The sequence below is a fragment of the Cryptomeria japonica genome, chromosome 9, assembly GCF_030272615.1.
Source record: "Cryptomeria japonica chromosome 9, Sugi_1.0, whole genome shotgun sequence".
Taxonomy (NCBI): domain Eukaryota; kingdom Viridiplantae; phylum Streptophyta; class Pinopsida; order Cupressales; family Cupressaceae; genus Cryptomeria; species Cryptomeria japonica.
In genome coordinates, this window is record NC_081413.1 from 317,875,481 (window position 1) to 317,888,206 (window position 12,726).

Below are 12,726 nucleotides of genomic sequence, written 5' to 3' on the forward strand. Positions count from 1 at the left end.
CCACTTATCTCGCAGAGTGGACCGCATTGTCTGTTTTTTGTATGGGTGGTCAACTTTATGTAATTCATGTATATATTGTCCATGACCGACCTAGTTAAGGGTTTCAATGTATAACCTTGTATAAATTAAATTGTGGATGTGAAAATTGAGTATGTATTAATGTGTATTGCATGTGAATTATATGCAAGCACAAGTAAAGAATCAAAAGTTCAAGTTTGAATCTGTGATGAGCTTTGACGATCATATCTATAGTATCGCAGTGTTTTGAGATAGTGAGTAACGTGTGATATGTTTTCCATGCTATTATTCACTTGAAATAGTGGTTCAAGGATATTTTCATGATTAAGATATCTCATTCATTATTATTCATTATTCCTTGTACCTATCGAAAGACAGTGAGTCCTTTAGCAACTTGTGTAGTCTTTGTATCTTGCTCTGATATTATGCATCTCAATAATGCAAGTCCTTTGTATCTTGTCCTAATGTTGGGTTCCTTAGTCTTACAAGTCCAATTATGTACAATGAGCTCCTTGGATTTGAGCCTAAAACATCTTAATCAATTATTCATATTGTGTGTGATTCGAGCATCGTGGTTTTTCCCTTCTTGGTCCATGTAAATCTTCTGTTCTTGTGTGTGTTATGCTTAGTGGTTTCATGTTTCACAATTGTAGAGATAAGTTAATTGTTATTTGAAGTTTAAAGGATTATAAGTAATTATTTTTAAGGTCCAGACTAATTCCCCCCCCCCCTCTCAGTTCTGTGTTGTGTTCAACATTTGGTATTAGAGCTAGGTTCCTCCAAGATTAGCTTAACCGCTTGAGGAAGGTTCAAGATGGCACAAGACATCTATTTCAAGGCACCAATATTTGATGTCACAAATTACTCTGCTAGGAAGTTATAAATGGAATATCATTTTAATTCTTTGTCATTTAGACTATGGGACATTATTAAGATTGGCTATAATGCTCTGAATGGTGATCCTACTATTCCAAATGAGATCAAGGATCATGAAATCTAATGCCAAGGTAAGCAATATACTTGTTAGTAGCTTGAATGGCTTTGATTTTTTCAAGATCATTGGGTGCACAAGTGCAAAACAAATTGGGGAAACATTGAGCAACTTTTATGAAGGAGATGAGAAGACCAATCAAGTAAAAATGCAAAATCTAAAGTATAGATTTGAGACACTGAGGATGTCAAAATATGAGGACATTGAAGGTTACTTGCACCAAGTGAATGAAATAGTTAATGCAATAAGAGGTATTGGTGGAAAAATAGAAGAAAGTGAAGTTGTGAAAACAATGATGAGAAAACTAACTAACTGCTACAAGCCCAAGAAGTATGCCATTGAAGAAAGTCATGATAGGTGTGCCATAATGTGGTGTGTGGTGGGCCTATGGCTCCGCCCAATACCGCAATGGTATCAAATAAAAAGGAAATAAATATGGTGTGGAAAGAGGTCATAGACCTATCATGCACCTTCATGTATGGTTTGTGGTGGGCCTACGACCCCGCCACACACCGACAACAAAAGGTAGTGCAGAGCAAAGGAAAAAAATATTGGTGCAAGTCAGGGTGGCAAACCCGTCCAACACCATAATGGACTATGGTGTTTGGAGGGTTTACAACCCTACCAATACCACTATTAAAAAAGAAAGAAATGCGAAGGAAGAAAGAATAATATGTCGGTAGGTATGCTGACCCGAATGACATCACAAATGTGGTGTTGTTCGGGCCAAAAAACTCGTTGACGCCACAATCAACTGTAAAACATTACGATATGAAAATCATTCAAAACTAAAAGGGTTTCAAAACCCTAAATTAACAGATAATGGAAAATAAAATTCACCCGAGAAAAATGGGATTGCTCGAGATGGAAAATCCTTCTCCACGCCCTCCAAGCAGTTCGAAATGATGAAATAAGGATGAAAAATAGAGAATAAAAATATTTAAACCAAGAGATAGAGTTCTGAACAAAAACTACAAATGAGCAATTAATAACTCAAGTGTAATAAATATGTGCAAATCCGATTTGTAAACCCAATTTGCACCTACAAGGTGTAAATCGGGTTTACAAACCAGATTTGCACCTGGAGGGGCAAAACAAGTCAAATGAGGTGTAAATCGGGTTTGTGAACTTGATTTGCACCTAAAAGACATACTTGGTGTAAATAGGGTTTACAAACCCGATTTACACCTGAATTTCACACTTAAGTGAAAAAGGAGATAAAGGGAAAAAATATGCTAACGACAACAAAACGTCTCAACAAACGTGCATAGAGAATTGAAACCACAAATGGGAAAAAAAATTGTGGGGTATCCTTAGATTTTTGTACTGCAAAAATCAAGGATAACATTGGCTAACTGGGGAACAACATTTGATCATTCATTAAAAATAAGTGAAGGTTGTAGAATCCCAATGCTCTATGTGCCTTCATCCATCCATTGGGTTAGAGTCAGGCGACAGGGGAAACCAAAAGATGCAAAACAAAGCTAAAAGGGAGGATCAAATCAACTTGCCAAAACTTCATTGAGTAAATAACTTGATATGTCGGCCACTATGTGGCAATGAAAATGGCATGTCATCATTTTATGCCAAGAGAAAACTTCCTTCACCACAAATTTGATGAATATTAAAGGGTCTCGTCCACAAAGAGTCAAACTTGTCATGCATTTATTTAGGCTCACCCCTCGCATCCCAAAGTAAGACGAGGTCACCAACTTTAAAGTCTCTTTGCTTTTCTTTCTTATCAAAAAGAGTTGTGAGTTGATTTTGGTGTTCTAAAATATGATCCACCACCTAAACTCGCTTTTATTCAAGTTCTGAGAGGAACATGATGCACTTATCCAATGAAATTTCATATGTTTGATCCTCAATGGACTTTACCAACTTCAGAGATGGTAGCTCCAAATCAATTGTAATTTCTGCATTGGTACCATAAAGAAGCTAAAAAGGTGATAACCCAGTAGCCCTCTTTGGTGTGATTTTGCCCACCCACAAAGGATCAATCAACGCCTTATGCCATAAAAGTTGATTTTCATCAACCAATTTCTTGATTATGGTAATTAGATTTTTGTTGCTAGATTTCTCTTGATCATTCCCCTGTGGATAATAGTATGAAGAGTGCACAAGAATAATATGATACTTAAAGAAAAACTAAGTAATGTCATATGAAGAGAAATAGGTAGCATTATCTGCTACTATCTTGTTTGGAACACTAAACCTATTGACAATATTTTCTTTTATAAAATCACACACCACTTTCGATGTAGCAAGCTTAACAGGAATTGCTTCAACCCACTTAGTAAAATAATCCATTGCAATCAAAACATGACAGTGTCTTGTAGCGGAAGGGGGGTTGATCGGGCCAATGAAGTCATTACCCCACTGCTGAAATGGTTCTTCAATTACCACTGGTTTGAGAGGAAATGCTGAAAGTTTGGATTTACCAACAAACTGTTGACACAAATCATATTTCCTAACCCAATCATAGGCATCTTGAAAAAGAGTAGGCCAATAATAAATAGCTCTCAAAATTTTGTGAGTCGTCAATGGAGTTGAAAAATGTCCACCACAAGTTAAGTTATGAAAGGATTTAAACAAAATAGCTTGTTGAGCTTTGTCAATGCACCTTACGACAGTACCGTCAAGACTTCTACAAACTATTTTCCCAAAGATCATAGTTTGTTGATTTCAACTTTAGTTACGTTTTCTCCTTATACATTAGATGTGCAGGACATTCACCATAAGCAAGAAACTAAGTAATGTTAGAATACCATTCATCCTTGGTGCTTACAAACAACATTGTAGGGATATTTCGTTGTGAATCTCTTTCAAGGGGAACAATTCCTTCGAGATGATTTTCTGCCATCAACTAACATACACCCTTTCCTTAGATTAATTTGGTAGGTCAAATATCCAAGTCACACTCCTAGATTTTTTCTATCTAGTTACCTCTTCTGGTTCCAAAATCTTGCTATGTTAAAATTGACTTGACTGCAGTATCTGGAACTAAACATGTGACACGTGAATTCAAAATATAAAACCAAAAATTCTTAACTACTTTGACCACAACATAAGCATGTTTATCCATCTGAGAATACTTAAGTTTGTGAGATTTGAGAGGACAACTCATGAATGCTATAGGAGACTCAATACCTTCTGAATTATTCTAAACTAGAATCACAGAAAGTGTATGATCTGAAGCATAACTATACATTATGAAATATTTGGTACACTCAGGGTATACCAACACTGGAGCGTGAGCTATTTCATCTTTAATTTTATCAAAAGTTGCTTTCCCTTCTGCAATCCAATGAAAAGCAGTCTTTCCTTTCATCATATTCACAATACGATGTGTTTTCTCAACAAAGTCTATTACAAACCTTTTCAAGAAGTTAACTTTGCCAAAGAAAGAATGAACAACTATTTTACTTGAAGGTAAAGACAAACTTTGAATAGCTTTTACCCTCTCTGGATCAATCCCAGTACCTTCCTTAGACATAATATGTCCAAGAAGCTTACTTTTTGTAACCCCAAAAATTGATTTCTTGGGATTTAGGGAGATTCCAGGTTCACAACATCTTCTCAAAATATCTTCCATATGAAAAAGATGATTGTCACGATCTTTTGAGAAAATTGTTAAATCATCAAGATACACAACAAGGTATATTCCAATAATTCCTAAAAAATCCATGTCCATTGCCCTCTTAAAGGTCGCACCTGCATTGATCAAACCAAAATGCATCCTTCAATAAGCAAAGGTACCCCAAAGAGTTGTGAAGGTGGTTTTATGTTAATCTTCCTTGCTAACCTCGATCTGGTTGTAACTCGAGAAAACATCAAGCATTGAGAACATTTGTGAACCACTGACTATCTGCAAGACTTGATCCATCACCGGTAAAGGATAATTATCCTTTGTAGATGACTGATTAATATAACGAAAATCCACGCAAATGCGAATTTCCCCATTCTTCTTTCTTACCGGTACTATATTGGCAATCCATGATGAATGATGAATTGGAAATATTATTTTTACATTCAATATCTTTTTAAATTTCTGAAAATATAGTATCTGAGATCTTGGGATTGTACTATCTTTGCTTTTGCTTGTAAGGTGTCATGCTAGACTTAAGTGGAATATCATGTTGTACCTCCTTAGGCTTGAAAGACTTTAAATCATCATATGAATATGCCAACACATCAATGTATTGATGCAACAACTGTATGAATTTCTCTCTTTCAGCTAGGGTATAACTCAGGGATAACTAAACACACACACACCCCCCCCCCGGCAACTATGTAAAATCCTGGCAAATCAGACATTAATTTCAGGGGGAAATTTTCATATCGATGGCGAAATTTTTTTTTTAAATGAGGAAAAAATTATTTTGTATTGGCGATTTTTTTTCTAGGGTATGAAAATGCCATAAATTTTTGGTGAATAATACCTTGTTCTATGGGGAAAATATTTATTGTGGGAGGCGAATAATTATTGTTACAAGGAACAAATATATAATTGTATGAGCGAAAAATTTTACTCCGAAGGAAAAAAATTTTAAATGTATTGGCGATTTTTATCCACCGCTTGAAAATTATTTAAATGTATTGGCGATTTTTTCCACCGCTTGAAAATTATTTAATTTGTTTTGGCGAATATTTTGTTATTTATGGTACAATATATAATTCATTGGCGATTTCATGAATTCATTGCCACTAATAGACAAGGCACATCACATCACATAATACATTGAGTCCGGACTCTGCACGATGTATCAATAAGCACGACCTCTTTGACACGTAAAGGGTGACACATAACTAAAATCTATCAATGATTTTAAACTGTTCGATGATCGTAGATCAATGGCTAAAGTTTTATTTCGGCCCAATTTTCTGAAGAGAACATAGCTCACCAAAAAGTGCCCGGAATGGAATTGGATTCAATAGACACGTATCAAATGTCACGAATCACGATCGATAATTTCGTTCATTTAATATATATCTATTCACTTACGTCAATCCACTCTGTCCCCACGACTTCCAATGTGATACTTGGCAATTTGGTACTGGTTCATAGTTGTTTCCAATTTCGCACACTCATGCATTTATGAGAAAGATTTGCAGAGATACGAAAGATTTTTTTAAAAAATAGCAGTTAATACTGTTAAAGAAGTAATTATTACAATCAAGAGCTTCAACAATTTATATACGATCTCTGCTTCTTTCATCTTCAATTAGCCTTTGCCATTAGATAAACCATCAAAGCTCACGGTATTTTAGGTTTATAGGCTCACTGCTTAGGTTGTTTAATTTGTTAATCTATTTTCTCAAGATGGACACTCCCATCCACTTAAGAAGCATTTATGCAAAGGACCAGAAGGCCTTTCTAGGCTCCGTTAAAGACCCAACCCTCCAATCAGTCTGCAAGGAGGTTGGGTCATTCACCAATGAGGTTGTGTGGATGGTGTTGGGTAGAGAATTTCAGCAAAATGAAAATAGGTACCGTGTTAACACGGACCTTTCATCCCGCTTCTTAGCGTCTCTTCTGGACCTGGGAGGAGACAAGGTGGATATGCTGATGCTATTGAGGAAGGTTTTTAAGGAAGACTTCCTTGGAGATGACATTACTCTTTTCGTTCTTGCAGAAGTAGGGGTGGGGATCCCTTGGGCGAGTGATTTATCCAAGCTTCTCCTCCTTGACCAAACACTGCCAGTGGCGAGGCAACTGCTTCTCCTAAACCTGAATGCGAAGTAGCTGACGCGTCACAGAAAATGGGCGCGGATTGGCAAGGACTTCCTCTAGAAATGGTTCCTCCTGGACGACTTTCCAAACTACATGTGGCTTGAAGAATGCTCTCAGCTTATGCTGTCTGAAGAATTCTACATGGAAGGAGGGCCAGATTCTTAGGGCAAAATTGTAAACAATTCCACTACCTATAGTTTTTTTTTCCTATGTCCTTGAACCCTAACAGGCTGAGTGCCAGTGGCTCACTCATTTTGGCTTTTAAGTTTTTGGGGGACTCAAGTCTCTGACAAAAAAATTGTAAATTTCAAAAGCATAAATATTAATGATAATTTTTCAAATTCTAGTTTGTTTCAGTTTGCCTCTTATAGTCTTATGGATATAAAAATGCTTTCTATAATTTTATTTCATTTTTATTAATTAATTTCTTTCAAATGATTTTTGTATATGAGCTACGTTATTTCAATTATTTGTTAAACAATAGAAATAAATTTAATATCGTGATCTTTTTTATGTAATGCTATAAAAAAATAAAATTCAATTCGTTCCATTAATTATTTGTACATTGATTATGGTTGATTATAATTTTATAAATATATACTATATAGTCATTCAAAATACAAAATTTCAAAAGTATCAAGATACAAAAGTTTATCGGTAAAGGTTTTTTCATTCTATTAATTCAAAAGTTTCAAGATACAAAATTTGCCCACAACTTATGGCAAGCAGACAAAAAAACTAGTTCATTGTCGATAGGCTGCTCACTCGGTCTCACTATCCCTGTGGGTCGCCTCCTCCCAGTCCCTTCCCTCCTCGGAGGTCTATGCTTTGGCTTTCCCTTTTTCTGCTTTAGCTTTCATTTTAGGAATGCAGTTTAGGCACCCGAAGTCGGGGTCACCCTCCAAGCTTGCCAATAGCTGTATGGCCCTTCCTTCTTTAGCCCTATCTCTCAATGCCCTACCAACCTCCATCCTTGCCACCACATGCAAAGCCTTCAAGACTTCATCCACCCTCGTTAATTTCACAAAGAGTTTCATTGCTTTCCCCCCTACTCGGGCTCGTTCACGGCACTGGTATTTGATTTCGTCCTTTGGGCCATGAATAAAAGGAAGCAATTCCTCCTGGTCGTCCCCTTCCTTAATTCGAATGCCAACTCCCAGCACCACCCACTCCAAGATTGAATCCAGTTAATCAAAAACTCCCCATCAATCAATTTAACCAATGTGAGTTTTACCTTTTCCACCTCCGGTTCGAATTCACAGGCCCACACCATAATCAGAGAGTAAACCTCCATGTTAGTTCGATACCGGTGACTGATATGTGCCACCTCCTCTGCAAGCATCAGTCAAGCTGCCACCCACAACTTCTCCTCCTTAAACCTAAACAGTCCTTGTATTCATTTATCAGATACTTTGCCCAAAAAGGGCACCAACTTCTTGTCTATTCGAAGTGTGAAATTGGCCTCCATTGTCACCTGCAATTTCAAAATCACTTCCTGCAAAAAATGTCTTACATAAGGTACGATTCTATGAACTACAAATTTGTTCTGCAGCTGCTTCAAAGCAAAAAGTGGTAGACACTACACAGATCAAAAGGTAAAAAAATCTGCCTCCATGGTATAGGTCGGGTAATGAATGTGCACGATAAGACATTAATGCCATAAGATCGGGAAAAAGATTTCCTGCCATCCTCCCCTTCCTCCGTTCGTGCGACATGCCATAGGCAACTCCTTCTGCAACAATTAATCGCCACCTTGGCATTTGTACTTTCCAAATTTGCTCGCCTTAATAGGTTGAGGACTGTAGTTGCACATTTTTTTAAATTAATACACTAAATTTATGTTGAACTTTTATATATATTTTTAAACTATTTTTGAAAATTATATATCGTAAACATATTTTCAAAGTATTTTGTTAAACTTTAAATTAATATTTTAGATTTAATATTGAATGTTTTCTTTTTAATATTAGACTTTTACCTTTCAAATTGTATATCAAAATTTATATTTTTATTTAGTTATTTGTTTTATTCTAGAAACTAAGTTTCATGTTTTATACTTTTGTTGAATTTCAAATTTTTATAAATATTAACATTATATTTAATAGTTATCTCAAACTATTGCACATCTTTAATTACAAATAATATTAACATTATATTTAATAGTTATCTCAAACTATTGCTCGGAATTGAACATTTTAAATTGAATTAAATTGAATTAAGTCTATAGTCTATAGACTATAAATCTCTTTTTCGGGCAGAATTTCGAAATGATTAAATACTTTAAAAACAGACCCGAAAAGTAACATGAGTATGGTGACGTGCCAGAAAAATGGCAGAAGTCGTGGGACCCACTTCATCTTAAAACAGGTACCATGGACCGTTGGATGAACAAAGATCAACGGCTAGGGTGGATTTCAGCCTGAATGTGGGAAGTGAACACCTTTCTGAGAACTTCACCTAGAATTGGACATTTTAAATGTATTTAAATATAATTAAGTCTATAGCCTAAATTATATTTAATTATTTTTCGGGCAGAGGTTTAAAATGATTAAATAGACTACAAATCAAACCTGAAAAGTGACACAATTATGGTGACGTGCCAGAAAAATGGCACAAGTCGTGGGACCCACTACATCTTAAAACAGGTACCATCGACCATCGGATGAACAAAGATCAACGACTTAGGGTGGATTTTGGGGTGAATGTGGGAAGTGAACAAATTTTTGAGAACTTTGCCCGGAAAAAAGACACGAGTATGGTGGCATGCCTGAAAACTGGCAGAAGTCATGGGACCCATGACAACTGACAACAGGTACCATCATCCATTGGATGAGCAAAGATCAATGGCTTAGGGTGGAATTCGGCCCGAATGTGGGAAGTGAACACATTTGGGAGTACTTCGCCCGAAATTGAAATGTTTTAAATAAAATTGAATATAATTAAGTCATTAAAGCACTTTTTCAAGAGGAAGTTTAAAATTATTAAACAGACTTAAAAATTAGACCCGTAAAGTCACAACAGGTACCTTGGTCCCTCATCCGTTGGATGAGCAAAGATCAACGTCTTAGGGTGGATTTCGGCCCGAATGTGGGAAGTGAACACATTTGGGAGAACTTCGCCCGAAATTGAAATGTTTTAAATTTAATTAAATATAAGTAACTCTATAAAGCATTTTTCGGGCGGAAGTTTAAAATTATTAAACAGACTTAAAAAATAGACCTGTAAAGTCACAACAGGTACCTTGGTCCCTCGTCCGTTGGATGAGCAAAGATCAACGGCTTAGGGTGGATTTCGGCCCGAATGTGGGAAGTGAACACATTTGGGAGAACTTCGCCCGGAATTGAACGTATTAATGTCCTCAGAATTTATACAACATGATTCATAATGTCCTTGGAATTTATATTGAATTAATGAATTTTTTGTCCTTCGGCATCAAATAGTTGTTAATAGTAATTAATAAAATTACAACATGATTCTAGATATTTTGCCCTTTAGGTTTTACTTTTCTACTTTTCAGAGTTTTCAAAATAAGAGACTCGTAAATCATAATCGTCTTTCATTTCTTGGACAAACCTGTGAATCAAGGGAGATTCAGAAACAACTACTAGATTGAGGAATGCAAGTTGCAACAAAGACTGTTTGCGCCAATCTAGTGAAATAGAAATTCCAATTTCTAGGTAAAATCTAGAACTCTTACATCCCGCCTTTTTTGCTTTTGGTAATCTCGTAGTCCAATTTGAGGGTTAGCATTTTCAGGTTTTTATCTAGCATTATTTTGAATTATTGACAATAATAGTGATGAGGAAAATGGGAAGCAGTAGTTCAACAAGAAGCCAAGTGAAAAACAAAATGTACCTAATCAAACTAGTTAAAACACCAGGTTTCACTGATGAATACCATGATATTTATGACCCTGCTATCCATGGTGAAAAGTGTATCATAGATATTAGATAAACATTGTCTAGTAAGGCGGGAGATGCAAACAAGGTAAAATTTATTGTTTTCAACCCAATGTTACAACAAAAAACAAATAAAATCGCATCATGGGATGTTGGATTGGGAAGCATGGTGTTTCCTGAAGTATTCCCTTGCCCTGATTTTGTCATGGTCTGCGCCGAAAATTATGATGAAGATAAAAAAGCAATTGTCAATAAAAATACAAAAGAGGAAATTATATCCATAAACGAGGGAGAATTTGCTTGTTTGTTGAACCTAGGATTTGAAGCCCAAAACTCAAACGTCCAAATTGACCTTGAAAAGCTAGCAGGGAATTATGAGACTCTCGATCCAAGTCGCAGAGATTCATTTATCAAAGCTCTAATAAAGAGTGGTACTGGTATTGTGTTGGATCAGAATCATAAGCCTCCTTATGATTCTAACATTTTTGTTCCATGGGTTGGGGATACTATTTCCTTGCTGTCATTTTGCCTGGGATTGGAAAATGATAGGGAAGTGGGTGCAAGCCTTCTTGAAATGATTTATAATATCCATTGTGTAGGTCAGCCAGTAAGATATAATTTTGTTGAGCACATTGTTCAATCCATGCAAAAACAATTACTAATGATCAAAAAAGGTTCCTGTAAGACATTTAGGTTCTCATCCTACTTGTGCTATCTCCTTCTATCCAAGTATCGTGTAATATTCGAGACCAACAAGCTTCAAATTGTGAGCTATAAGATTGATGAGAAGACTGGGAAGAGAACAGAGTGTCGAATATATGATTGGATGCCAAAGATAAGGATGCATGATAATAGGAAGAACTACAACCATTTTGTAGACTTCTTTTTGGCACCAATGTATAATGAAATTACAAGCACTCCAATGTCAAGTCGGAAGTCAAATAGAATTGGTTGACTGGTTCTGTTGGGACTCATTAAAATTGAGTCAAGTTTGGAGGCCCAATTCAAAATTTTGCTTTGCATTTCCAAATGAGTCAGTTTGAATGGCCTAGTTAGAGAGAGGGTAAGATGGAGCCGGTTGATTTTCAGAGGGTAAGGCTCGGGAAACATGTCCTACACCTTTCATTTGGCCTATTCAGTGATGTGCAACTTTCAGAATTCAATTTGGATAAGTTTACCAAGTACCCATTTCAAGGGGTGAGCTGAAAATGCATTTTAGGCACAAATGCAGATTTTACTAAGTAGCCTACTTTGGGTGTTTATATATTTTGCCTTGCTGATTGTCATGATGAAATTCAAAATGGATTGAATTCTATGCATAAAAGAGTGTATCCGTGCAAAATTTCAAGTCTTTGTGAATTCATTTGCTTAGTTTTTAAAGCTCGAACTATTTGCATTTTGTATGTTTTGACAAGTCCCTATTTCAGCGCCTAGTCGGAGCCCTGTTTCACATAAGTGTAAAAGTTGCTTCACTGAGTGTTATGAAAAAATGTTTGTTCTGAGTTATTTTTGGTATAAGTGATGAGTCATGTTTCAAATTTCAAGCCTCTGCCAATCCGTTTGATCGGTTTTCAAAAGGGTCTATTGAGCCATCTTTTTCAGTTATCCGTACTTTTGTTGCCGCATCAGTTAAAGTAGTCATTTTCATGAGTGCATCGTTTGCACCCAGTCATCCTTTTGGTCGAACTGAGAATTAAAAGATTTAATATGTACTTCAAGGTACCTATGTTTCAAATTTGAGCATCTACGGAGGTCGTTTGATATTTTTGAGAAAGGCATCATGTGTTGCCAGAACATTGACTTCATCAGGTCCGCAATGTTGACAAAGCCCGTTGGGCATTTTTGAAAATTAATATCTCTTCACTCGGGACTCGTCTTGAAAAACCGTTTGGTAGAATTCATCCTTGTATATCAGAGTACATGCCTGTTAGATGGCAAGGTCCAGAAAGGTGTTTTGACCACTTTGAAATTACGTCTTCGCGATTAAATGCGAAAATGTGGCGTAAGTGCCTGAAAGATGCAAAACTCAGTTTGGTGATCCGAAAATGTTGCCGATCGTTTCCAGAGGTATGGGTAAGGATCCT